This window comes from Ochotona princeps, chromosome 3 (genome assembly GCF_030435755.1).
Source record: "Ochotona princeps isolate mOchPri1 chromosome 3, mOchPri1.hap1, whole genome shotgun sequence".
NCBI classification, from domain to species: domain Eukaryota; kingdom Metazoa; phylum Chordata; class Mammalia; order Lagomorpha; family Ochotonidae; genus Ochotona; species Ochotona princeps.
Genome location: NC_080834.1, coordinates 47,293,312 through 47,299,399, shown reverse-complemented (window position 1 = coordinate 47,299,399; position 6,088 = coordinate 47,293,312). Strand labels below are relative to the sequence as shown.

Here is a 6,088-nt window from a genome sequence, read left to right as displayed (position 1 = left end):
AAGTTTGATTGCTCTTGCTTGTTATCAGTGAAAACTGGGTCATGACACATGTCTCATAGCTGTAGAGATATTTCAGCTTTCTGATTGATTGACAATATTAAAGAAAGAATATTATCTACATTTTGAAAACATGCCATTTTTAAAAGACAAAAACAAAAATGCATGTTTGGTATAGTAGTCTCTAAGTAGGTGACTCTTCACTATGCAAAAATAATCATGTGCTAGTGGTATCTGAAGTTGTCAGCCCTGAGCCTTCTGTCACTGTGCACTATTTTAATGAACATGCTTCCTGTTTAAGGTTGCTTTTGTTGGTTCAAGTACTACTTCATTCTTTTATTTATTTGTCAATCATAAGTTTCATTTTTTGAAAATATTTTCTTGATGAATACATGACAGTTTCTGTTAAGTGTGAAATGGATGTTTACAAGCTTAGAATCTGTGCATAAAAATAAGCTATATATCTAAAATGTATATCCCATGAGAGTCAAACACAAAATATTGTATGAGCAAGAATAAAGCATTTTTTTTTTACTTCAGGTATCAGGTTTACCAATACATATTTTTGAATCTGTCTTTCTGCTAGTATCAAAACTGTCAGAAAAAAATAGCTGGATGCTAGTGTCTTGTATATTTGTATTTATTGCTGGAAAGTGCCAATCAATATCAGTCTGAACTCTAATACCATGGTTTTTCCACTGTCCAAACAATGTCATAGTTAATAGCAATTTTAATGTCTGAAACCACTATAATTGCTCTAAAAAACCCCCAATGGATCAATAAAACTCTTTTTGGTTTTAGAAACAAGTATTGAGCAATGTATCACATTTTATAAAGATTAGTTTTGATCATTGACACTCAGAAAAATTAAGGGGAAGTTTGAAAACTAAATAGAAATGAATCAGTTCTTGTTTAGAAGTTTAGAAATAAAACAATGCAAAACTACATTTATAATTCTGTTTTATATTATTTAGCTCTAATGAGTCCTTGACTGTTTTAATTAGAAATATATTTATTAATCTTGAAAAAATCAATCATAAAGTCATAGTTGAAAAACAATGTTCTCAGTAGACTTAAATTTTATGTACATTCTTGTTAAAAGAGTACATTATCAAATATACTGAAATCTGCATTTTGGCCTTCTAGATAAAACTTGAAAGAATAAATCTACAAAGACTTTATGCTTTGAATTAAAAATTATTTTATTCATTCATTTATTATTTCTTTTTTGAATTATACATAAGTTATGCAGTGAAATTCTTCCAAGGTGATAACACTAAAAACTCTCAAACTAGAAATTTGTTTCAGGTCTGACATTTTATCTTACCAGCTTAATCCACTGCTTAGGAGCATCCTGTATGGACATGGGTTTGTGTTCCAGTTGCTCTGCATCTGTTCCCACTTCCTGCTGATGTGTCTAGGAAAGAAAAGGAGAATAGCCCATGTGCTTAAGCCCTTCCCCCCATGTGTGAGACTGAAAGAATCTTCTAGCTATTGAATTCTGGCATGCCATTCCCTGGCTGTTGCAACAATTTGGGGGTGAACCAGCAAATGGAACCTCTCTCTGCCTCTTTCTCTATTCATCTTACTGTAACTCTTTTTTTTTCAAGATTTATTAGTTTTTTATTACAAAGTCAGATATAAAGAGGAGGAGAGACAGAGAAAGATCTTCCGTCCGATGATTCATGCCCCAAGTAATCACAATGGCCGGAGCTGTGCCAGTCTGAAGCCAGGAGCCTAGAGCCTCTTCTGGGTTTCCCACGCAGGTGCAGGATCCCAAGGCTTTGGACCTCCTTGACTGCTTTCCTAGACCACGAGCAGAGAGCTGGATGGGAAGCGGGGCTGCCAGGACTAGAACCAGCATCCGCATGGGATCCCAGTGTGTAAGGCAAAGACTTCAGCTGCTAGGCCACCATGCCGAAGACCATCATTTTATTTGGAAGAAATGTTGCTATCATTTAAGAAGTAATTACTTACATTGACTGCATTCAGCAGTAATCAGGAGACACTTAGAAGGGCAATGTTTATTTTCTGGCTAGTTAGGTGGTAAGAACAAATTCCTTGGACCCCATCTCTGATACATAAAGGAACCTTCTTGGGGCATGTGTTACTGGAACTGTGAATCATGCTCTGATTAAAGACACATCTTTTGCTATTTTTTGTTTTGGAAGACTAATGTTTATATACTAGACTTGCTTGGTTGTTTACTTTTTCTCTCCAAGGATTAATGTGAATTTTTTGTTTGTTTGTTTGAATGATACAGTTCCATAGGCTCAGTGATTTCCCTTCTATCCTCTCCACTTTCTGCCCCCCACCGCCTCTGTTTTCTCCCATATTATAATAGTATAGTCCTTCAAAACCAGTCACAAAGTCTATCATTCTGCTATTTAAGTGTATATGACATTGGAGGTATAGACAATGGTGGGAAGTCCAGTGTCCTGCTCTTTCCAGCCAGTGCCAAGCGATGGGCATCCCCCAGGACAACTGGCACACGGGCCGTAAGACTGGGATCAAGAGAAAGCCCTACTAAAGAAGCACAAGTGTAAGCTGAGCTGCTACCCCTAATTCCCTGTGTCATTCATACATTGCACATGAGAGGAAGCCGCAAGAAATGCCACACCCTGCGGTTGCATGTGGGCAACGTTCAGGGCTCCAAATATTGTACTGGTGAAAGAAGGATAATCGATGTCTATAATAGCTCCAACAACGAGCTGGTCCGCACAAGACCCTGTTGAAGAACTACACTGCACTCACTGGCAGTACAGGATCGGCAGTGAGACAAGTCTCACACAAGAAGGAGGCCAAACTGCCTCTTGATGAGGAAGAGATCTTAAACAAAAAACTAGGAAAGAAAATTCACAAGAAATACGTGATTACAAACAAACAAAAATAAACACCAAAATCAGCAGTCTTCTGGAAGAGCAGTTACAGAAGGACAAGCTGCTGCGTGGACTGCATCCGTTTGAGGCCACTGGGGCTCAGCACTCAGCTGTGTGCTGGAGTGCAAGCAGCTGGTTCCACCTGAGGAGAATCACGGCTCACAAAGGCAGATAAATCCTCTCTTGTGAAATACAGATGTTTATCCTATTTCTTCAAAAAAAAAGTAATAAAGGGAAGGACAACATCCTGTTGTCAAGATATATGTAACAATTTCATGGGGAGTCCATGTTTTATTTGGCAATAGAGCTGTACAGTGTAATGCATATTCACTTACGCAAAATACAAAATCAGTAGATTCGTAGGTAAACATGTATATATACATATTCACATAGAGAAACTGTATACCGGAGACATTCTTACAATTTAGTCAACCTTTCTGGTTTATATTGATTTTGGACATTTCCAACCTTTATATTTTTTTTTAGCCAGCTATATTTATTATTTACCACAATACCTTTTAGTTTCAATCTTGGATATTTTAAGGATTATACTAGTGAAACTGCTTATTGCTTACACAGTAGTTATTCACACAACTGATATGCTCACAATTTAATTTCAAAGGAAGAAGAGAACAATTCTTTTTAGCATAGATGTCAAACAGTATGCCCCAAAGGAAAAGGCTGTTCTTCTTCTTTAGTATATTACCAAAATCAAATGTTATTGTTGCCCAATTCTCCTGTTTGTGTTGTGTACAATAGATAATACTTTTCTGCTATTGAAATCAACATGGTTCTGGTTTAATAGCGCAGTGCCAATCATTCAGTGGACTGAATTTAGGGGTTAAAGAAATTTATGAAAAGAAATGCAAATGCTCTGAGATAGGCTTGTGTGGGAAGACAGACTGAGACTAGAATGAAAATTTAATAGTAGTAAATGAGAAGAGAAATTAAGTCAGGGGCTTCTGACTAAAGGTTCTTAAAAAGTCACCTAACAGTGCATAGTGGTTTGCATTAGGGCTGTGTAAGTACACAGGTTTTTGAAAACAAGGCAGTAGAATCAAAAACAGGCTAGAGAAGCGGATCAAATGGAAATGAGTTTTGTCATCACTTGCCATGTTCTTCCTTTGTTTATCCCAGTGAACTGGATTAGCAAAGAAGGAAGGGGAGAAACTGTTCTCAACTGCGTTAGCAGATTATTTCTTTTATTCAGGGAGCAAGCACATGCCAATAATTTTAAAGCATATAAGAAATGGTCAGCCTCTTTTGTAATGTTTGGTCAACAGTCACTGAAATTTACCTCTTTTTTTCTATGAAACATGTTAAATTTGCAATATCATCTTCATCATCTACTTTCTCTCCATATCCATTTTGCTTAAACTTCTATAGGTTTGGATTTTGATTTTTATTATTATTACATTAGCCTGTCATTTCCCTTTCTTTGCACCTGAAAATTTTGTCAATGAAACTTTAAAAGCTACTTCACATATTAAGCTTTTTCAGATGTGTTCATCGTAATGCATTACACTTTCGGAACCTACTGTTCTATACTTTTAAGTAATGCTAAACTCATGTTATGGCTTAATTTGTGTTTAGAGTTTCCAATTAGATTTCCTGTCTAACAGGAATCGGAACAGTGTTTTAATTTTTTTTTTCTCTCCAGCATGTACTGAAATGGTTTTCATGCAGTAAAAACCAACACAAGTCTATTTGATCAAATTATATGATATCTGGACTATATGATATTACATTATAACACTGGCTCAGTCACTTCTTGCCCTCAGGTTATTTTGCTCTGTCTTCCCGCCAGCTTTTCATTTCCTTAACATTTTATTTTGGAGTAGTTTTAAATTTACCAACAAATATTGTGAGATAGTAATAAAAAGAGTTCCAATATATCACTCATCCCATTTCCTCTATTCTGTCTCCTGTTAATATCTCTGTCACAATTAGTTAACTACAACCAGCTTACCAGCCTTCTTTTTTTTTTTTTTTCTTTTTGGCCACTAAAATCCCTTTGATGTTTGGACTTTGCCTATGTCACACAGGAGCAAGGCATCTGTACATCCCTGATTTACAGTGTAAGTCAACTTCATAGAAACTGCATTGTGCAAACATCTTTAAGGAGCTTCAAGGGATGAGGCATTACTAGAGTTGGTCACTGCATGGAAGCCACATTGTTGTACTACTCTGCTTCCAATCCAGCTGCCTGCTAACATGCACTTTGGGAGAAAGAGATGGTGGTTTGTGTACTGGACTTAGTTCCCGTACATAAGTGTATAAGCCTAAATTCAGTTCCAAGCTTCTTATTTGGCCTGGCCCAATCTTGGCTATTGCAGACATATCAGAGAGTGACTAACCAGCCAGAAATCCTCTCTGTCTCCATCTCTTTCTGCCCCTCTACCTTTCAAGTAAAATGAGAATTAGTAAAAATGTTTAAATAGCATGGAAAATGGGGGTGTAAAAATAGCAGTGTATTTGGATAGAAAAATAATATCCACATTAAAGTGGTAAGTCAATAATATTGAAGAAAATTATAAGCCAAGATATTTGTGATCAATAAACTTAAAATATCCTTTAAAATTAAATAACTTCGGCAAGGAAGCTGCTGAGGTGATGGCCCATGATGGCAAGAGAGGTTGTGTTTTTTCTCATTGTTGCATGTATACTTGGGCCCACACTTGTTAAGCAAGCTGGGAAAGAGAAACCTCACACTTGTATGTGTGTATATATATATATATATATATTTTTTTTTTTTTTTTAATTTTACTAATATATTAAAGACTAGCTTTCTCAGAAGGCTTTCCTTTAGGGAACTCTTTTATCATTCCATAGTATATGTGCTCAGAATGAAAAGAGCTACCTTGCTGCCTGGCAACCAGTGCCTGAGGAGAGGAGGTGATCAATCTTTCCTCCCTGATTACCAGAGCAATTGAAACTTCAGTATGCAGAGAAAGCATGTGTAACTGTGAGGTCATCCAGATCAGACATACACATGTAGAGAAAGGTATGATCTCAAGGACAATTTTTATCCTTTCATCTAACCATGTCAAAATATAATTTTTTTGCTTTGTCAATTACGTTGAACAACTCTATGAGAGAATATTAAAAAGTCATTATAAACATGAATTAAAAGATGAATTTAGTTTGCTGAAAATAATTTTGAGATCCATACGTTTGTACTGTAATATATATTTATATGAAACTTTTGAAGT

General features: G+C 36.1%; 1 pseudogene; it reads left to right on the top strand.

The window, feature by feature from the left end:
* The first annotated feature begins 2,461 nt into the window (after positions 1-2,461).
* On the top strand, positions 2,462-3,051 carry LOC118758877 (small ribosomal subunit protein eS8-like; annotated as a pseudogene).
* Positions 3,052-6,088: the final 3,037 nt, after the last annotated feature.